Source organism: Moschus berezovskii, chromosome 15, assembly GCF_049115385.1.
Source record: "Moschus berezovskii isolate FMDL1 chromosome 15, NW_MosBer_1.0, whole genome shotgun sequence".
In the NCBI taxonomy this organism is placed as follows: domain Eukaryota; kingdom Metazoa; phylum Chordata; class Mammalia; order Artiodactyla; family Moschidae; genus Moschus; species Moschus berezovskii.
The window spans coordinates 59,794,874-59,816,668 of NC_142474.1; the positions used below are offsets into that span (position 1 = coordinate 59,794,874).

Here is a 21,795-nt window from a genome sequence, read left to right on the forward strand (position 1 = left end):
AAATGGCGTTTTAAAAAACAATGCCAATGCCAAATTGGAAAAGAAAGCTTCAAGAGTGCTTTGAAAGTGGGACCAAAGTACCAATTAAAAGAAAAATTACAGGCAAATTAAGAGCATGCTTTTTCCATAGACACTGAACCTCAGCAATTTTCTCCACAATGACTTGAAAACCCTGTAATTCTCAGGGAAATCTGGCAATTGCACCCCTTTTCTTTCAGCAGAATAGAGAACTATGTGTTGTGGTTTGTAGTTCAAAGAAATATTACTTTACGGTGGAAATGGCAGGGGGGATGGGCACAGGGAGGAGGCCAGGACTACTCTTAAGTATCATCAAAAAGAAGAAACCTAAGGTACACTTAACCACCGTGTAGTAGCTTACCCCATCATCTTTATTTTTCATGCTAGCAAATTGATAAAAAGATTTAAAAAAGATGTATATTTCCTGTAATTTAATGACAGTGTACTCTGTTTCAACAGAGCACGTGCACAGGAATTGCCTTTACAAGGATGGAGAGATGCTCTGTAAGGTTTTTATCTAATACCCCACTCTAGCAAAAGGAGGAACATCCTGAGAACCAGTTGAGGGGATGCGAGTGAGCTGCCTAGGACAGAGTTCATGTGAGTGTCACAACGCTGTAAGTGACAGTGCCCTGTGACCAAACTTACTCTTTACATCCATCAACAATCCTGGGGACTGGTCCAGGATCATCGTTCAAAATGTGAAAGATTTACCACAGAGCTGAAGAACATTGATTGCTCTCCTTTAGAAATCAAAGAACATATTGAGGATTTTCCATTGCCAACATCATCCTTCTAAAGTTAGGGAAAAAGGGGGACTTCCCCGGCAGTCTAATGGTTAAGGCTTCACGTTCCAATGCAGGGTGTGTGGATTCGATTCCTAACCAGGAAGTTAAGATCCCATGTGCCTCAAGGCAAAAAAAACAAAACATAAAACATAAGTAATATTGTAACAAATTCAATAAAGGCTAAAAATGGCCCACATTAAAAAAAAAAAAAAATCTTTGAGAAATAAAGTTAGGGAAACAGACCGGATCAGTGACTTGGGTTGACCCCAGAACTCAGCAATCTGGTTTGGGTTCTGGTTCCATCAGCCACTGCTCTCTCCTGCGGTGGAGGAGACCCTTCCATATCTGTATGGATTTAAGCATGAGCCTACGGCTTATGTCATGTCAACATGATGATGACATGTTGGGAAGAGACAAGGGCCCTCTTCAAAACCACGGAATTGAGGTTTATCTGGGCTTCCCTGGTGGCTCAGATGGTAAAGCGTCTGCCTGCAATGCGGGAGACCTGGGTTCGAGACTTGGGTCGGGAAGATACCCTGGAGAAGGAAATGGCAACCCACTCCAGTATTCTTGCCTGGAGAATCCCATGGACGGAGGACCCTGGTGGCCTACAGTCCACAGGGTCGCAAAGAGTTGGACATGACTGAGCGACTTCAGTTCAGTTCAGTTCAGTTAGGATTTTACATAGCATGGTGAGGGGGATCATTTGATACTTCACTATTTCTGAAAGTGCCCCTTGATAAGTATCCGCATTGATTTGAACATTATCACAGAATCAAACCTATTGTCTGGTGGCGGACTGTACTGAACAGAGACCAACGACTCTCTGTCCCAAAGCAACATTCCTTTGGGAGAAAACCAACCCCATTCCTTCTACCTTCAATGTAATAAGCTGAGTGAGTGGCTGGTCAGATCCAAATATTAGCTTTCGTGTTGCTGTTGGAACACAATTTGCTCTATGCTTCTTGACGACTGTTTAAAGCAATCATGTTTAAAATGGATAAATCTTATCCAGGAGGTTAGCAAGTCAATTAAAGTGCAAGGAGAAAGCATCGTACAGTTTTACACCTCATTTTAAAGAGGAATTTCAAATATAACAGGTTGTTGACATTCTGTATATGGGGGACTGTTAGTTCACCCAGTTTTAGGAAAATCCAATATAAGAAAACCGACCTTTCTACCCCAAAGAACTAGGGAGCAAAAGATTTGCACCAGAATCCTTTCCTGTTCACTGACTTTTTTTTTTTTTTTTAACAGCATCACCCCTAGTAACTTAGTGTCAGGACACTGATGATTAAGTGCTGTTAAGTGCTGGAGAAGGGAGCTTTAGGGTAAGAAAACAGAGTTAAAGAGATAGCTACCACTGCCAATTACAGGGTAACCAGAAAGCACACCGTCTCTTTAATTAAATGTAAGATAATTGGAAAAGCAATTTGATTTATGAAAATTCAACCCACACCCAAATTTCAGACTCTGTTTATTGTGCAACGTCAGGCAAACCCTGCAGCAGTGAGCAAAACATGAAGTTGTTTCTAGACTAATATATGCCAAGTGTGACACCTAGATGAAAAGAAAACAGATTTGTTCAACTGGTGCGTTTTCTCTCTTTAAAGCATTATTACTCATATTAAGCCTTAACTATAAAAATAATTCGACTCTTTAAAAATGCCTGACTAGCTGTATTAACAGGCTATGATTCTTTTTAAGATCAATTCAAATACCTCCTTCTCTCTGAAGTCCTTCCAAGTTCCCTCACCTGGGGAGAACTTTTTCATCCTCTGGGTTCCTCTAATGTCTTACTCATGTTCTCCACAGAAGATTTATTCCATCGGTTCTATAGATATGAGTCTCTGCCACCAGACTGAAGATCCTTGAGGACACAAATCATCTTTATTAATCTTTATGTTCCCACCAGCTACATGAATTCTTGGCTCTTAATGGATGCTTGATGAAAACGCATTTCATCATATTTATGGAGAAGAAGACAAACATAAAGTTATAAATAACTCAGTCTCATTGTAATCAAAGCCGACAAATTTCTACTCCACACTCTACACTCGCCCCCAGTGACAGCTAGTCACATGATCCCAGTAGCACATTGGCAGATTTGGGGGGAGGATAGGATTCCTGTCATCTGCTCTCAGGGAACACTGCTGTTGAGCAGCACAGTGATCAAAAGTAGTGCTATCTGAGAAAGAAACAATGAAGTATCTGGAAAACCAATACAAGATTTCCAAGCTGCACAGACTTGGAAACTAAATACGATGTAGCCTCCAATGTTCTGTATTAAAAAAACAACAACAGCATTTTGGGAGAATTCCCTGGTGATCCAGTAGTTAAAAGACTCCCCTACTTCACCAAAGGGGCTGGGTTCGATCCCTGGTCCAAGAACTAAAATCCTATAAGCTGTGCAGTGCAGCCTAAAAAGAAAAGAAGAGAAAGTATCTTTTACCGTTTTCTTTAGAAATTGTACTGCTTTCTCCTTCCTCTCCAGTAAAGATAAATTTTAGAGGTCTTTGATTTCCTCTCTGGCTCGACTTATTCAGAGTTCCCTGACTCCCTGATCCCACTCACAATTGTGTCAGTCCTCTCATTTGACATTCCTTCTTTTAAACACTCCCCAGCTTTATTTTATTTTTTGTCACGTGGCATGTGGGATTCCCAGACAGGGATCGAACCCTCACCCCCTAGATTGGAAGCACAGAGTCTTAACCACTGGACCACCTGGGAAGTCTGTATTTAACGCTTTAATCCATGCTAAGAAGAGGGAAATTCTGTCCATCTTGCTTGCTGAGTTATGACCACTGCGTAGCACAGCACCCAGTCCAAAATGGACACTCAATCTCTTTATTCAGCAAGCAGAGGATAAAAGAGAGGAAAGAGAAAGAAGATCCTTCACAGAAAGACGGTTGCAAGACCTTAAGCGAACAGACAGACGGTGACAGGGGGATGGCCAGAGTTCCTTCACTGTCTACCGAACTGCTTCAGGAAAGAAGAGTCTGTTCAGATACTGTCTTGGGATGCAGACAAGAGCTTACAAAAGAAAGTTAAGAGGAAGACTGGATATGACACAGCGCATGCTGCTGTGGGATTAAGGACTTTAAGGATGAAAGGCAGTGTTGTCAGTTACAAAAGATGTTTTAATATTTTCTTTTCCTTTTGTCCCCAGGCTCCTCTGTTCACGGAATTCTCCAGGGAAGAACACCAGAGGAGGATGCCATTCCCTGACCCAGGGATCAAACCCAGGTCTCCTGCATTGCTGGCAGATTCTTTACTGCCTAAGCCACCAGGCAGGTGCTTTTAAAAGGCATCGCTCTTGTCCCTCTCCATGCCTTGAAAATATCACCAAAATAGTTAATGACTGAATTTCAAGCAGCCTAACACTGTTCTGACCTTTATATGTTTTACACAGCCTGCTTGCCTCAGAGCAGAGAAAGAAAAACCACCCTGTACGTCTGTGGATTTGAGGTGTCTAATGGACAGAGTGGCTTCCTAGGTAGCTCAAGGGGTAAAGAATCTGCCTGTCAATGCAGGAAACACAGGAGACACAGGTTTGATCCTGGGGTTACGAAGATCCCCTGGAGAAGGGAACGGCAACCCATTCCAGTTTTCTTGCCTGGACAATCCCATGGACAGCAGAGCCTGGCAGGCTACAGTCCAGGCAGTTGCAAAGAGTCGGACACAACTGAGTGACTGGGCAAACACACATGCATGGATGGGGTACATCAACCATGAAATCTACGATTACCCTGCACAACCTTAAGTACTCCTCCAAAACGTACTCCTCAATAAATTTTTAAAAATTATTTTCATAATAAAAAATGTTAAGAGGCTCTTCACAGAATTATAAACATAATTCTACTCAGTTGGGTAAGGCCAGTCAGGAACAATGCTTCTCAGAAAGAAAGAGCCCCTCAAACCTAAAAGACTAAATGCTTAGTGGTTGGTCTGCCAGACACACATGCTGCTGCTAAGTCACGTCAGTCGTGTCCAACTCTGCGTGACCCCATAGAGGGCAGCCCATCAGGCTCTGCCATCCCTGGGATTCTCCAGGCAAGAACACTGGAGTGGGTTGCCATTTCCTTCTCCAATGCATGAAAGTGAAAAGTGAAAGTGAAGTCACTCAGTCGTGTCCGACTCTTCGTGATCCCATGGACTGCAGCCCACCAGGCTCCTCTGTCCATGGGATTTTCCAGGCAAGAGTACTAGAGTGGGGTGCCATCACCTTCTCCAAGACACACATGGGAGACAGTTAATTTATCTTTGGAAAACAAGGTATAAGGAGGTTTCAATGCCTTTTGAGAGTCAAGAGGAGCCAGTGGTGGCAGAAGGAAGTGATAGAAGGGGACCTGGCCTTCTAGAGTCCGGAGGCCCTTTTGTAAGACATTAAAGGTGCCATTCAGACCCTGCTGCAGCGGGCTTAGACCCAGGCAGGGGACAAAACAGTGGACTGAGCGAGCAAAAGTTGCTCAGCTGTGTCCAACTCTTTGCGAACCCCATGGACTATATCCCACCAGGCTCCTCTGTCCATGGAATTCTCCAGGCCAGAATACTGGAATAGGGAAGCCATTTCCTTCTCCAGGGGATCTTCCCAACCCAGGGATCAAACCCAGGTCTCCTGCATTGCATGTGAATTCTTTACCAGCTGACTCACCAGGGAAATGGGATTTCCCACAAGGGCTCAGCACAGCAAGTGCTTTAAAGTCTTTTTTTCTCCCTCAAATGGCCAAACATTCTGCACTTTTTCAGTTCAAAGCCACATTCATGCAGACATCTGCCTTAAAGTCACCAACAAACAGGGGTGGCAGTGAATTTTTTTTTTGGCCCTGAGGCAAGTGGATCTTAGTTCCCCAATTGGGAATCGAATCCCTGTCCCCTACATTGACAGCTGCTGCTGCTGCTGCTAAGTCACTTCAGTCGTGTCCGACTCTGTGTGACCCCATAGACGGAAGCCCACGAAGCTCCCCCGTCCCTGGGATTCTCCAGGCAAGAACACTGGAGTGGGTTGCCATTTCCTTCTCCAATGTGTGAAAGTGGAAAGTGAAAAGTGAAAGTGAAGTCGCTCAGTCGTGTCCGACCCTTAGCGACCCCATGGACTGCAGCCTACCAGGCTCCTCCATCCATGGGATTTTCTAGGCAATAGTACTGGAGTGGCTTGCCATTGCCTTCTCCGACATTGACAGCATGGAATCTTAATCACTGGACCAGCACAGGGGAAGTCCCAGTGAATTACGAGGGAAGTCCAAGTAGAAAACGTATAAATAGACGCTAATCAAAAGGCAAAATGATAGGATACTGAATGAGGAATTCCCTAGGTCGGTAGTTGCCCAGTATGCTACTGGAGATCAGTGGAGAATTAACTCCAGAAAGAATGAAGGGATGGAGCCAAAGCAAAACCAATACCCAGTTGTGGATGTGACTGGTGATAGAAGCAAGGTCCGATGCTGTAAAGAGCAATATTGCATAGGAACCTGGAATGTTAGGTCCATGAATCAAGGCAAATTGGAAGTGGTCAAACAGGAGATGGCAAGAGTGAACGTAGACATTCTAGGAATCAGTGAACTAAAATGGACTGGAATGGGTGAATTTAACTCAGATGACCATTATATCTACTAGTGTGGGCAGGAATCCCTTAGAAAAAATGGAGTAGACATCATGGTCAACAAAAGAGTCTGAAATGCAGTACTTGGATACAATCTTAAAAAACAGAATGATTTCTGTTCGTTTCCAAGGCAAACCATTCAATATTACACTAATCCAAGTCTATGCCCCAACCAGTAATGCTGAAGAAGCTGAAGTTGAACAGTTCTATGAAGACCTACAAAACCCTTTAGAACTAACACCCAAAAAAGATGTCCTTTTCATCATAGGGGACTGGAATGCAAAAGTAGGAAATCAAGAAACACCTGGAGTAACAGGCAAATTTGGCCTTGGAGCATGGAATGAAGCAGGGCAAAGGCTAATAGAGTTTTGCCAAGAGAACGCACTGGTCATAGCAAACACCCTCTTCCAACAACACAAGAGAAGACTCTACACATGGATTCATCAGATGGTCAACACCGAAATCAGATTGATTATATTCTTTGCAGCCAAAGATGGAGAAGCTGTATACAGTCAGCAAAAACAAGACCAGGAGCTGACTGTGGCTCAGATCATGAACTCCTTATTGCCAAATTCAGACTGAAATTGAAGAAAGTAGGGAAAACCACTAGACCATTCAGATATGACCTAAATCAAATCCCTTATGATTATACAGTGGAAGTAAGAAATAGACTTAAGGGTCTAGATCTGATAGAGTGCCTGACGAACTCTGGATGGAGGTTCGTGACATTGTACAGGAGACAGGGAACAAGACCATCCCCATGGAAAAGAAATGCAGAAAAGCAAAATGGCTGTCTGAAGAGGCCTTACAAATAGCTGTGAAAAGGAGGAAAGGAAAGATAAAAGCATCTGAATGCAGAGTTCCAAAGAATAGCAAGGAGAGATAAGAAAGCCTTCCTCAGTGATCAATGCAAAGAAATAGAGGAAAACAACAGAATAGGAAAAACAAGAGATCTTTTCAAGAAAATTAAAGATATCAAGGGAACATTTCATGCAAAGATGGGCTTGATAATGGACAGAAATGGTATGGACCTAACAGAAGCAGAAGATATTAAGAAGAGGTGACAAGAATACACAGAAGAACTGTACTAAAAAGATCTTCACGATGAAGATAATCACGATGGCGTGATCACTCACCTGGAACCAGACATCCTGGAATGTGAGGTCAAGTGGGCCTTAGAGAGCATCACTACGAACAAAGCTAGTGGAGGTGATGGAATTCCAGTTGAGCTATTTCAAATCCTGAAAGATGATGCTGTGAAAGTGCTGGACTCAATATGCCAGCAAATTTGGAAAACTCAGCAATGGCCACAGGACTGGAAAAGGTCAGTCTTCATTCCAATCCCAAAGAAAGGCAATGCCAAAGAATGCTCAAACTACCTCACAATTGCACTCATCTCACATGCTAGTAAAGTCATATTCAAAATTCTCCAAACTAGGCTTCAGCAATATGTGAACCGTGAACTTCCAGATGTTCAAGCAGGTTTTAGAAAAGGCAGAGGCACCAGAGATCAAATAGCCAACATCCGCTGGATCATGGAGAAAGCAAGAGAGTTCCAGAAAAACATCTATTTCTGCTACATTGACTATGCCAAAGCCTTTGACTGTGTGGATCACAATAAACTGTGGAACATTCTGAAAGAGATGGGAATACCAGATCACCTGACCTGCCTCTTGAGAAACCTGTACGCAGGTCAGGAAGCAACAGTTAGAACTGGACATGGAACAACAGACTGGTTCCAAATAGGAAAAGGAGTACGTCAAGGTTGTATATTGTCACCCTGCTTATTTAACTTATATGCAGAGTACATCATGAGGAATGCTGGGCTGGAAGAAGCACAAGCTGGAATCAAGTTTGCCAGGAGAAATATCAATAACCTGAGATATGCAGATGACACCACCCTTATGACAGAAAGTGAAGAGGAACTCAAAGGCCTCTTGATGAAAGCGAAAGAGGAGAGTGAAAAGGTTGGCTTGATGCTCGACATTCAGAAAACGAAGATCACGGCCTCTGGTCCCATCACTTCATGGGAAATAGATGGGGAAACAGTGGAAACAGTGTCAGACTTTATTTTTTTTGGCTCCAAAATCACTTCGGATGCTGATTGCAGCCATGAAATTAAAAGACACTTACTCCTTGGAAGGAAAGTTATGACCAACCTAGATAGCATATTAAAAAGCAGAGACATTACTTTGCCAACCAAGGTCCATCTAGTCAAGGCTATGGTTTTTCCCGTGGTCATGTATGGATGTGAGAGTTGGACTGTGAAGAAAGCTGATCGCCGCAGAATTGTTGCTTTTGAACTGTGGTGCTGGAGAAGACTCTTGAGAGTCCCTTGGACTGCAAGGGGATCCAACCAGTCCATTCTAAAGGAGATCAATTCTGGGTGTTCATTGGAAGGACTGATGCTAAAGCTGAAACTCCAATACTTTGGCCACCTCTTGTGACAAGTTGACTCACTGGAAAAGAGTCTGATGCTAGGAGGGATTGGGGGTAGGAGGAGACAGGGACGGCAGAGAATGAGATGGCTTGATGGCATCACTGACTCTCGATGGACATGAGTTTGAGTGAACTCTGGGAGTTGGTGATGGACAGGGACGCCTGGCGTGCTGTGGTTCATGGAGTCGCAAAGAGTCGGACACGACTAAGCGACTGAACTGAACTGACTGAACTAATCTTCAGGACATTTACATACACAGAGAGAGCGGGGAGAAGAGGAAGGATGGAGAGCGTGGAAGAGGGAAAGATGGAGGGTGGGTTAGTGTGCCAGGCTCTGCGTTAGGCCCGGGGACACACATGTATCAGCAGCATGTGGGACGCAGATGCAGGGAGACTGACGGTGACTTCAGCTCAAAAAGTGCCAAGACACCGAGAGAGGAGCCTTCCCCTTGGGAGCACTCCACACGTAAGGAGAGCTTGACCCCTGTCCACAATAAAGTTACAAGTGCCTCCTTAAAAGACCGTACTTTATCTTTAAGGACATCCCAAGAAGAACTCCCACTTCTCCAAACCCCTTACACTGGGAATCCCACAATAGTTACTCTTTAAGACAGATAACCTGGATAAAATCATAATTTAAGAAGATACATGCACCTCAGTGTTTATTGCAGCACAATTCACGATAGCCAAGACATGGAAACAACCTAAACGTCCATCAACAGATGAATGGATAAAGAAAAGGTGGTGTGTATTTGTGTGTGTGTATATACATATATATAGAGTGATTAAGATACACACACACACACACACACACACACACACAGTGGAATATTACTCAGCCATAAAAAAGAACAAAATGATGCCATTTTTGGCAACACGGATGGACCTAGATTAGCACACTAAGTGAAGTAAGTCAGAGAGAGTAAGACAAACATGATACAATATCACTCATACATGGAATTTAATTTTTACAAATGACACAAATGAACTTATTTACAAATCATAAACAGATGCACAGATATTGAAAAAAAAAACTTATGGTTACTAAAGGGGAAATGTGGGGAGGAGAGATAAGTCAGGAGCCTGGGATTAACATATATCACTGCATAAAACAGAAAACCAACAAGATCTATTGAACAGCACAGGAACTCTACTCAATATTCTGTAAAATCCTCTATGAGAAAAAATCTGAGAAAGAATGAATATATGTGTATGTTTAACTGAATCAGCTTGCTATACCTGAAACTAACACAACACTGTAAATCAACTATACTCCAATAAAAAATTTTTTAAAAGATAGATAATCATCCAGACTTAAACCAGCAACAGCCCAACCTACCTAATTGGTAACACAGGCCAGTGTTCTGTCACAGCAACTTGTCCAACTGGGTCAATGAATATTTTGCCTTAAAGCCTTTTTCTCCTTGTGTGGCTCTCTCTGGACTGTTGAAATGATGTCTGAATCCTCTCCAGGGCAATCTTTCTTATCCTCCCAGACAACAAACACATCACTGGCAGCGTTCTCTTCAATAACAACCCCATTCCTTTGTCATTTGTCACCTTTCCCTCCCTGAATCGTCTGTGATAACTCAAACGGGCTAAAGTCTGTGGTGTGGATCCGAGACACTGCAATGATCCTGTGTATCCATTTTTTTTTTCTTCCCACACATACACAGAGTCAGGGAGCTTCGTTCTTCTGTGAATCTGGATCCTCATAGTTCAAAAACTTGATTTTTCAAAGGCCAAAACATTTTGTCTACTGTGTCTTGGCTCAGCTGCTGGAAAGAACTAAGGGGTCTAAATTTAGATTTTTCCCATGGCTTAACTCAGGCAAATGTCCTTTCCATGCAACATGCATGGCAGCAGGCCCTGCAACTCTCCCTGGCAGTCAAGTGCCCCCAGTCTCTTCTCACGGCCCTGGTTACAGGTAACCAAGCTGACACTGCACCCCCAACCTCCAACAGCCCTGCCCATCCTTCTTCACAGGTGAAGTCTGCTCCCCTTGCCTGCTAGCCCTCCTGAGAAGAAACTTCAGAAGCTGCTTCTTCCTGCTCCAGCACAAAGCCCGAGAAGGCTCTCGCCAACAACAGAGTACCGCCATCCCCAGCACAGGGGATTGGCTCCCCTCTCATACCAACTCTCCCCCCTCAATTCCCACCACCACCACTGCCCTCCCTTACCCAACACCTCACAGTCAGGGAAAGAAGAGCTTGCTAACCTGAATACAAAATTACAACTCGGGACCCATTTATCACAAAAACAACAGAAAACCCAAAAAACCAAAGACCAGCTCATTTGCAAACTAAATGCACGTCTACAGGATGATTTGGAAGGCAGGTGCCACATAACCAGATTAGAAGATAAACCTTTCATGGCCATAAACAGTCAAATGGGAAGGATCCAGGTACCAGCAAGGGCAAGAGAGGTCCTGGTACACTTTCTGTGGCTTCGAGAATGAGCACCCAGAACTGACACACTGAATGGTGACTCCGTCACGTAGCTCGGTAAAGAGGTCTCTTTGATGAAAAGTCATTTTGAGCCTCCACCTCCAATACTGTGAATCTACTGTTACTTCACTTTTCCTCAGGGCAGACTAAGGTAAAGAAGAGCCACTTCCGTTCACAGATAGAACAGGTGAGGCGAGTCCGTGTCACGTTCCAGGAGTTAACTATTCCTATCAAGTCTAGGGAAGAGGTAGTTGGATAAAGCTGAGGGTGGGCTGTTTTACATCTCAACATTGTCTTTTTTTAAAACGTTCATGCCTTTTGGGACTTCCCCTGCGGTGGTTAAGACTACATGCTTTCACTGCAGGGGACAGAGATTTGATCCTTGGTTGGGGAACTTCGATCTCACCTGCTGCACGGCCCATACAAACACACACACACACTCACATACACAAGTGTTTTCACAATTCAAATGTTGACTGCGGCACAAATGAATACAGCAAATACTTTGTTTTCCCTGGTATCTGCCTCGTCAGAGGCTTCCCTATCCATTTGGAGAGAGCCCTTCTAAGGAATATACATGAAAACATGTTGCCGGAAGTAACTGCTGTTTTGGTGCATCTCTGTGCTGATCCATCCAAGAGGTCTGACACCGTCTTCGTTTCTCCAGCCGGCACTGCACACACACAAATCCAGGTTTATGACTCTACAATGTGAGCAGTTTGATTCTCATGATCTTTCCTTCCTACTCAGGGCTTCCTAATGAAGCCTTAACTTTTCTGATTTCTTTACAGGGTGAGAAAATCAAACCCAAGGAAGCCCCCCCGCCCCGCACCGCTCCCGTTTCCTGCAGGGGGACACATCTGTAGGACCGAATTGTAAAGCCATGGGAAAATGTTGGATTTCGACACCTAAGCTCGTTAGAACAACTGAGCCAAACATAGATGAATGGTCTGGCCCGTCAGAATCCAGTGTCACAGGAGGAAAAATCTCAACCTTGGGAGGGGTGTGTGTGTGTTGGGGGTTGGGCCTGGGGGCAGGGATTGAAGTAGAAGTCTGTTTGGGTTTCTTCTCACACCCTGCTTTCTCTAGAGGACAAAGGGTGAGGGGCGTTGGAAGCCCGAGACAGAACATTCTCCCTCATGCCTGGGACAGAACCCTTCTGCAGGGCAGTTGGAGGTGGAACCCCAGCAAGGGAGCCCACCCCCAGGTTCCCCTGTGAGTCTGACACCTTCAGGGGTGCTCCGGCTCTTGGAGGGGAGAGAGGAAAGTACAGAGTGCAGCTCCAGAATTCAGGACTTTCCAAAAGGGTCTCCCCCACAATAGGGCCCATTTTTAATGCCAAGTATTTTGACAAAGTTCCCATTTAGGGTAATTCCAAGAGACCTGGAAAGACTATGAGAAACCGCCCCATTTAATTTGTGAAAAATCTGTGCTCTCATTTTCCTACGGAAAGAAAGGCTGGGACTTCCTTGGTAGTCCTAACCTTCCAGTGGTTAACCTTCCAGTGGAAGTCCTAACACTTCCACAGCAGGGGGCATAGATTTGATCTTTGGATGGGGAACTAAGATCCCACATGCTTTGTGGTGCAGCCAGAAAAAAATGAAAAGAGAAATGCTCACAAACACAGACACACAGAAAGACAGCTCTCCTTTAAAAAAAGAAAAAAAAGCAGAGTTCCCTGCAAACACCATCCCCTGATGACTTGAGCTGGAATTCCATCACAATTGAACAGGGCAGAAGTTAAGCTACTTCTGCCCACATGTGTCTGCTAGAATCAGACAGGGCTTCATCTTCCAAGAGCTGCCCCTGAGCCCAGAGCTTTGAGGGAAAATCGCCTGCTGGAGAAAGTGATCACCCTTGTGATGACACAATGCTGATAGGTGTCTACAGGCTCATTAAACCATAAGCCCCCCGGATGACAGAGATTTTCTGAGTGCTCTTTGCACCTGGGCTGGCTTTGTGCTTAGTTCCCATAATGCTCTTCTTTAATAACAGACTGCAGTCCGAGTCACAGGTCCCCATTCTCAGCTTGGATCTTTCATAAACGTGTCCCCTTTTTTCAGTTTAACATGAGTATGCTATTTTTATTTTACTTAAATTTCACCATTCAACACTGAACCTAAGTTTATACTGGCCCTATGTTCAGATTTTTGGAGTAAAGATAGTGGGCAGACAGCTTTAAGGGTGTAATGAATTAAACACAGCCTATAGATGAAACAATTAGTGGAAACCTAGTGGGTGGTATAACTATGTACTTTTACACATTGAGTGGCACAAGTAGAGGGACAATTGGAGGAAAATCCTGCTCAAGAACTGAAAAGTCCTTGCAGATAGCCTCAGATTCTCTTTTTTTAAAGATTTTTTTTTTTGGTGTGGACTAGTTTTTTAAGTGTTCACTGAATTTGTTAATATTGTTTGCTTTATGTTTTGGTTTCTCAGCTGAGAGGCATGTAGGATTTTAGTTCTCCGACTCTGTGGACATGAGTTTGAGTGTACTCCGGGGGTTGGTGATGGACAGGGAGGCCTGGCGTGCTGTGATTCATGGGGTCGCGGAGAGTCGGACACGACTGAGCGACTGAACTGAACTGAACCAGAGTTCGAACCCACATCCCGTGCATTCGAAGTCTCAACCCCTGGACCACCAGGTAAGTCCCAACCTCAGATTTTCAAAGCCAGTCAGGATTTCAAACACTCCATGCCACTGTGTGTGTGCGTGTGTTCACACACTCAATCATTTGGGCTCTGGATAACACAATAAAAAGCTAAGTATGTAATAGTTTTCCTTTCTACCTACAATCACTTTCCTTTCCTGTGTGGCATACAACACTTGTCACAGACGGTACACATAACTAGAGTTGTTCACAGAAATACATGAGCCCGGGGCAGAGTTCTTCGTGGGCAGAACCACCATCCAGCTTCTTAGGATATCCTGTGCGGTCCACTGAAGGAAGAGCCAGAGGAGGAGTCAGGAGGCAGGGCCTGAATCAGGTCAAGAAGCAGCAGCAGGCAGGACACTGGGGCCCAGGGGAGCCATCAAGATGTGTGCCGAAGCCACCTGGGACTCCTAAGACGCCCTGCCTTATCCATAGCCTTCTGTCCTTCCTCAAGAAGGGTCAGGACTTCCCTGGTGGTTCAGTTGTTGAGAATTCACCTGCCAACGCAGGGGACACATGCTGGATTCCTGGTCTGAAAAGACTCCACATGCTCTGGGGCAACTAAGCCTGTGTATCTCAACTACCGAAGCCCATTCACCCTAGAACCCATGCTCTGCAGCAAGAGAAGTCACCTCAAGGAGAAGCCTGCTCACTGCAACTAGAGAAAGCCCGTGCACAGCAACAAAAACCCAGCATAGCCAAAAATAAATACATTTTTTAAAGTTAAAAAAAGGGTCATAAACTGGGTTAAATTCTCACAAGACTCAGGAAGGCTGAGCTTTCTGGCTTCAATGACCTCTGTCACCTGGGGATGGCTGGATATAACTTTCAGCTGCTGTGTTCTCTGACTCTGAGTTGGAATTTGCTCTGAGTTAGTTTTGACTCTCAGATCAAGAAGAAGACTTAACTAGGCAAGAACAGGGTCTTGGAGCTGCATGAGGGAATCAGGGGTCCAGCTGGATGCAGGTTCGAGTCAGTCTTGGGGAACTGGGGATGTGGTTCCAAGGCCCCACCCCATCCTCCCTCAAGAATATGGTTGGCACTTTTGGCCAGTCAATTCTAATGATGGTTTCCTTTGCATTTCCTCATAGACACAAGTTTTAAAAAGCCGTTAGAAAGCCAGGTAGGAGAATTCCTTGGTGGTCCAATGACCAGAACCGTGAACTAAGGAACTAAGACCACAAGCCATGCAGCACGGCCAGGAAAAAAAAAAAGGAAGCGAAAGAAAACCAGGCAGAAACGAAAGGGTCCTCTCTGAAATGAGACGCTCTTGAATGTGCCATTCTGAAAGGGGGCACAACTCATTACCTTTCCTTATCAGGCCACCAGTACATGACTGTGAATTCCCTGACCTCACTCCACTCATACCTTCTTTGAAAAAAGTTTTTTCTGACCATCTTGCTGCTGCTGTTGCTAAGTCGCATCAGTCGTGTCCGACTCTGTGCGACCCCATAGACAGCAGCCCACCAGGCTCCCCCATCCCTGGGATTCCCCAGGCAAGAACACTGGAGTGGGTTGTCATTTCCTTCTCCAATGCATGAAAGTGAAAAGTGAAAGTGAAGTCGCTCAATCATGTCCGACTGAGTGACCCTGTGGACTGCAGACTACCAGGCTCCTCCATCCATGGGATTTTCCAGGCAACAGTACTGGAGTGGGGTGCCATTGCCTTCTCCATCTGACCATCTTGGTTGAATATATTTACAGGTACTCAAGGTCCTTTGCTCTGTCTAGTCCAAATTTTATGGTCCTTGGTCCCTGGGCCTTTCTCTCTTCATGTCAAAGATTTGCATCTTCTTCTCCTGCCCATGACCTTTCTCTGTTTTATCCTGCTATTATTCCCCATGGACCTCCAGTTCGGCTGCTGCCAGCTCGGTATTCAGTTCAGTTGCTCAGTCGTGTCCGACTCTTTGCGACCCCATGGACTGCAGCACGCCAAGCTTCCCTGTCCATTACCAATTCCCGGAGCTTGCTCAAACTCATGTCCCTCGAGTTGGTGATGCCATCCAGTCATCTCATTCTCTGTCGTCCCCCTTCTCCTCCTGCCTTCAATCTTTCCCAGCATTAGGGTCTTTTCCAGTGAGTCAGCTCTTAGCATCAGGCAGCCAAAGCTGGGTATTAGCTCAGCCCAAAGACATCTAAACAAGGCACTCTGGGCCAGGGAACCAACCTCCATGACTGAGAAGGTGGCAGACAAAACTCATTCACTCACACACAAACATACACACACAAAATCCTCATGTTGCCAAACATTTCTAATATAACTTAAAAACTCAAGTTTCTAAACCACAGGTGGTCAGTTCCTTCATGAAAATTCAGTTCTTCCCTTAATCCTAGCCCTGCATCGAATTTGGTAACCATGACTCATTTCCTAAAGCTTCTTTTCAGAACACCTTGATTCTGGCAGTGGAAAGTCAGGCACATGAAATGACAGACTCATCCAACGAATTCCTGTTTTAGGGCTTTTCATTCGTGAAATTTTTCTTTTCCTTTTTTTAAACGTGAGCTTCAGCCAAAGTCTCTTTGCTGCCTGTGGCCCAAAAGCGTCTTCCTCATAGGAAGAGAGCTGGTCAACTTCCGGAGCAGGAGGGAGAGGTGAGGTCTCTACTGTCCACGCTCTGTGGGCTCCCACGGTACCTCGGCACTACCTGTGTGTACGGATTAAGTGAGGAAGGAACAAGATGGCACATGCCAGACCTCATGCTTTGAAAAGGCAATCCAGACCGGTTCAGAAGCGGTTGTTCATGTTTTGAGAGTCTCTTAACCAAACTCAACAACTCTGAACCAAAGAAGGAGGAGGAAGGAAGAAAAAGCAGCTGAGAAAATTCTTAACCAGAAGCACTTGGTTTTCTACTCTTTGTGGCATTTCCAAATCCAGACTCATTATTTCAGGGTTCAGCGTGGTGAAGATGGATTATATCTTACCTGGAGACGTTCTGTACAATCACAGAAAAATGCTTCCTGCCTTTTGTACAGAAAATGAAGGGATTTTTCAGAGTAAAGAAAAGCAATCTAATTACCATTAAACAAGGTTGAACTGCTGTGGGCAGTCATCCTTGGCCCCGAGGCATAATTTAACTTAAAAAAAAAACCCACAGTGACCCATGGCCCTCTCTCGCTCTCCCCCAGCACCAAGTGGCCAAGAAGAATTCAGGCCTCAGGTGAGACGCCCAGGAAGTCAGGAAGGCATGACACAGCAGAGGAGAGACCCCCAGGGAGGGGCGGTGACCCCCAGAATCAGGCCACTTCTGTACCTTGTTCTTGTCTGCTGCATGGCAGGGCCCCCGACAGCAGAAACTCAGGAAGCCTCCTTCCGTGTCTGGCCTTTTGACAGAAGGGCACGCAGATGGCTCCATGTCCAGATCCGAAAGCAGACATCAGCAGTTAACCGGCGGATCCCCTGGCAGCGGGCGGGACCTGCCCCCTCCGCACTCCGTGGCCTTCAGCAGTGCCCACCCTTCCCGGAAGCTGGCCTGCCGCACCCCTGACAGAGGGAGGCCCAGGATTTGGGGTGTGATTCATGGGTAGAAAATACCGGTTTTTCATAGCTATGCATATGCCACCTGGGAGGGGTTTAGGTAAATCTGGATGTGGACGCCAAAAAGGAGGGCATACGGTGCCTCTTTCACGTATATTTCACCTGGCCAAATGGGCTCGGCCTGCCCACCACTCATTAAAAAAAATTCAAGGGCTTCCCTGGTTGCCCAGATACTATGAATCTGCCTGCCAATCAATGCAGGGGACACAGGTGAGATCCCTGGTCCACGAAGATCCCACATGCCTCGGGGCAACTAAGCCCATGCACCCCAGAGCCTGTGCTCTGCAACCAGAGAAGACACTGCAAGGAGAGGCCCGCTCACCGAAGCGAAGAGTAGCCCCCGCTCTCTGCAACTAGAGAAAGTCTGCGCACAGCAACAAAGACCCAGCACAGCCAACAATTAACCAATTAATATTTTAAAAGATTTAAGAGAATCTGAGTCGGATGGAGCAGGCAGTTCATCAGCGCACCTGGGCAGTGCACGTTCACAGGCCGTTTCAGGTCTTAGCTCACATCACAACGTATTTATTGCGTCTCCATCCCCATGAACCAAATCTCAAATTGCCAACAGTCTCCATCCACCTCAGCGGGTGGTCAGACTGCCTCATCCTCCAAGGCAGTGCAGTCAAGGGGAATACACTTCATCTTTGGCCACATCTGCCTCAAAACACACCAGGCGGAACTTCTAGAGTAGAATCAACAGGTGGGGAGGCTCTGGCACCCAAAAGTTGAAAACTACCCAAAGAACACGTCTCAGATTTCCAGATGGCAGGACCTGTGCCACTCTCCACACCAGCTGTTGGTTCTCAGAACGTGGTCTCCAAAGCACACAGGCTGGTGTGCAAGGGGCCACTCGGAGTCAGAAGTCTGAAGACCCCAAAGGGTGAGGTCAACTCAACTCACATCACCTCTCTAAGGCTGCGTCTTTACCTGAAAGATGAGGCATTGAATGCTATCTACTCATTTCTTCAGTACTTCCATAATTTTTACAAACACACCCAAGGTGAACAATGCTCAGTGTTAAACGTGCCAGAGGGACTCACACTCTGTACATTGCACAGTTACGCCAACCTTCTCTGGGTGCCATCTTGTGGATTCCACAGGGGAGCTGGTGGTTTCCACGGTTGCCAACTGTTTAGTCTCAAAGTCATGTCCAACTCTTTTGCAACCCCATGAACCATGAGCCAGGTTCCTCTGCCCATGGAATTTCCCAGGCGAGAATACTGGAGTGGGTTGCCATTTCCTTCTCCAGGGGATCTTCCCGGTCCAGGGATCGAACCCATTATCTCCTGCCCTGGCAGGGGGATTCTTTATCACTGAGCCACCTAGGAAACTCACTGTTGACAATATTTTACCTCAAATCAACTATCACAAAACAAAAACTGAGTTGGACTGAAATATAAATAAGTGATTTTTTTTTAGTTGAGAGCAGATAAGGGGAAGGCTAAGGTTTGATGTATCACAAGGTCATTGGAAAAGCCCAAACTCAGGGACGCATGACGCATGTATCCTGTTTCAGACAGTTGCTGTTGAGGGGAAGTGATTTAGTGATCTAAGTATGCACACAGTACATGAGGCCAGTGGAAGTGTTGAGAATTTTGAAAAATATAGACAAAAAAAGAAGTACCAGCCATTGACCTCTGGGTTAATGACAAGAATACTGGATCATGTTTCTGGACACCAGGCAAGGGGTCCTGGGGAACAAATCACAGACCCTCAAGACTCTCTAACTGCCTGCACCGGGGTCAAAACTGTGGGTTATGAGGGGCTGTGGGGAGCCAAAACGCCCCTTTGGAGACATTCCAGAGATGGAGGGAGGAGAGACTGGCTTAGTTACAAGCCTCCCCCACCCCCAAGGGTCTTCTGCATAAAATAACACCTGAACAAAAGCTGTAACACTATTCTACACTCTCCTGATTACAACGCTTTGTGCTACACAAGGGATGAAGCCCAGAGACTCCCCTGGGGGTCCAGGGGTTAAGAGTCTGCCTTCCAATGCAGGGGACAAGGTGTTCAATCCCTGGTTGGTGAACTCCGATCCCACACGCTGCTTGACAACTAAGCCCGTGCACCTCAACCAAGACCCGACACAGCCAAAAAATAAAATAAAAACAGATATTTTAAAAAGACAGAGAGAATAAAGCCCAAACTCCTTTGGGCTGACAAGGACCCCAGCCACCTCTCCCAAGTCAGCTGGTTCTTCAAACCAACAGAGCCCTTCCTGTCATCAGGACCTTCTGCTTACTGCGCCTCTTCAAGGCCTTGCCCCGGGATCCACTCACACACAAAGCCCTCTTTATTTCTTTTGCATTTTTTTCTCAATCTGAATTTATCATCCCTGTTATGTTTTCTCCTCTGCCTCTCCGTCCCACCTGCTCCTTAAGAGTCCAAGCTCCCTGAAGGCAGTGGCCTTGTCAGGACTGCTATAATCCCAGGACTGGTCCAACCTAGAGACTCAACCCATGCTGATGAATGAATGAATGACAGGACAACAATTCATTCTTTCTAAACCTACAGATCCTGAGTCATTGTGTCATCTTCATACTAATCAAAACTAAGATCCCATGGAGAAGGAAAAGGCTACATTGCTTTGTTGCTGCTGTTCAGTTGCTAACTCGTGTCCAACACTCTACAACTCCATGGACAACAGTGTGACGGGCTTCCCCATCCTTCACTATCTCCCGGAATTTGCTCAAACTCATGTCCATTGAGTCTGTAATGCCATCCAACCGTCTCATCCTCTGTCTCCCCTCTTCTCCTCCTGCCCTCAATCTTTCCCAGCATCAGGGTCTTTTCCAATGAGTCAGCTCTTCAATTCAGGAGGCCAAAGTATTCTCACACTTAGTAATTCAAGAAGCACTTTCACACAGTCCTTAAAACCACACTCCAAGGCCTTTTTGAGAGTCCCAGAAAGTCACTGGCTCTGGACCTTTCACTTGGAAGAAACAGAGTAATGTAGGACTAGTCAATGCCCAGCTTCAAGTCTCCATAAAATCAGGATGTTCTGTGAAGCTGCTCTAGGCAGCCTCCCACCTTGAACAACCAATGAGTACTTAAGACTTTGATGGGTAGACATTGGTCCCTTCTCATAAAATGCTTTGTCAGTGGACTTCCCTGGTGGTCCAGTGGCTAAGACTCCAACCTCCCAATGCAGGTGGCCTGGGGTTCGATACCTGGTCAGAGAACTAGATCCCGCATGCCACAAATAAAGATCCTATGTGCTGCATCTGTGACCGGGTGCAGCCAAATAAACAAGCAAATATTTAAACAAAGTGCTTTGGGAGATCTTTCCATCTCACAGTTTCTACTGCTTCTGGGAATCGAACATCGACTACTTGCCAGGGACTGGGGTAAGTACTTCTCACACTCTGCCTCTGATCTGTGCACCACCTGGCTGGGCTAGAGGTCTGAGCCCTTTTTTGACAGATGCAGAAATAGAAACTTCTTCAGATTAAGGGACTTGCCCAAGACCACACAAATAGCAACTGGCAGAACCAGTTCCCAAACCTAAGTCTATCCAACAACAAAGGCCAGATACCTCCCACCTCCCAACAGTGCCTCACGGGAACAAGCACACACAAAATGAAAACAGCGGGGCTGTCCACCGTGGGAGTCAGGCAGGTTAGGGAGACAGGTGGGGGATGGAAAATAGGGAGCTGTGATGACTCCAGGGATTTGTATTCCCGTCTTAATGGGGGCAGCTGCAACACAGTGCCAGTAGAAAATATAATAAAGGAATTTGAGCTCAGTGTTTACTGATCATCTGACTTTTTTCACCATGTTAATTTAAGAAATTTGATTCAGAAGTAAAAACTCCTAATTCTACCAAGTTTTGGTGGCTTGTCACAATCTGTAGAAGTCCTTGCCCAGGCCTGTCTGGAGAACCTGGCCCCAGGCCTGGTGCCTTGACCCACACTTATTCTGCCCTGTACAAGGAATTTACCTATGAAAGTTGCCCAGTTTGTCCCTTCTAGTCCAGTGAGAACTTTTGCAATCACTTGTAAAAATATTGGCAACAGGAGAAAGCATGTTTGCAGGATATTATGCAAAGGGTTGGGAGCCACACCATTTTGTGAATGTTCATGTCTGAGAATCACTAGGCACTATTTTTCCACAAGGGTGTGTTCTAAAGGTCTGTACATGGAGCACGGGTTTCAAAGGAAGGGATCTGATGGATGTAAGAGGCTTTCTTCCTCTAATGCCAGCAGGAAGGCTGCTTTCTAAGTGCATTCCTGACGCACCAGCTCCAGGTTTGTCTTCAGAAAAACTAACAGTAGCCAAACTTGGATTACTTACTCCAAACCCTGCAAGT

General features: G+C 45.6%; 1 protein-coding gene across 25 annotated transcripts in view; it reads right to left on the reverse strand.

Moving 5' to 3' along the window:
- KIAA1217 (KIAA1217 ortholog) overlaps positions 1-21,795 on the reverse strand; it is a 360,048-nt gene that overhangs the window by 291,966 nt on the left and 46,287 nt on the right. For 2 of the 25 annotated variants that reach the window (XM_055428435.2, XM_055428420.2), the window contains exon 1: positions 10,187-11,000. The exons of the other annotated variants lie outside the window; for them this stretch is intronic. The gene's annotated coding sequence lies outside the window, so the exon portion shown is untranslated. Of the gene's footprint in view, positions 1-10,186; positions 11,001-21,795 lie in introns of those variants that run through there. 25 annotated transcript variants of the gene reach the window in all.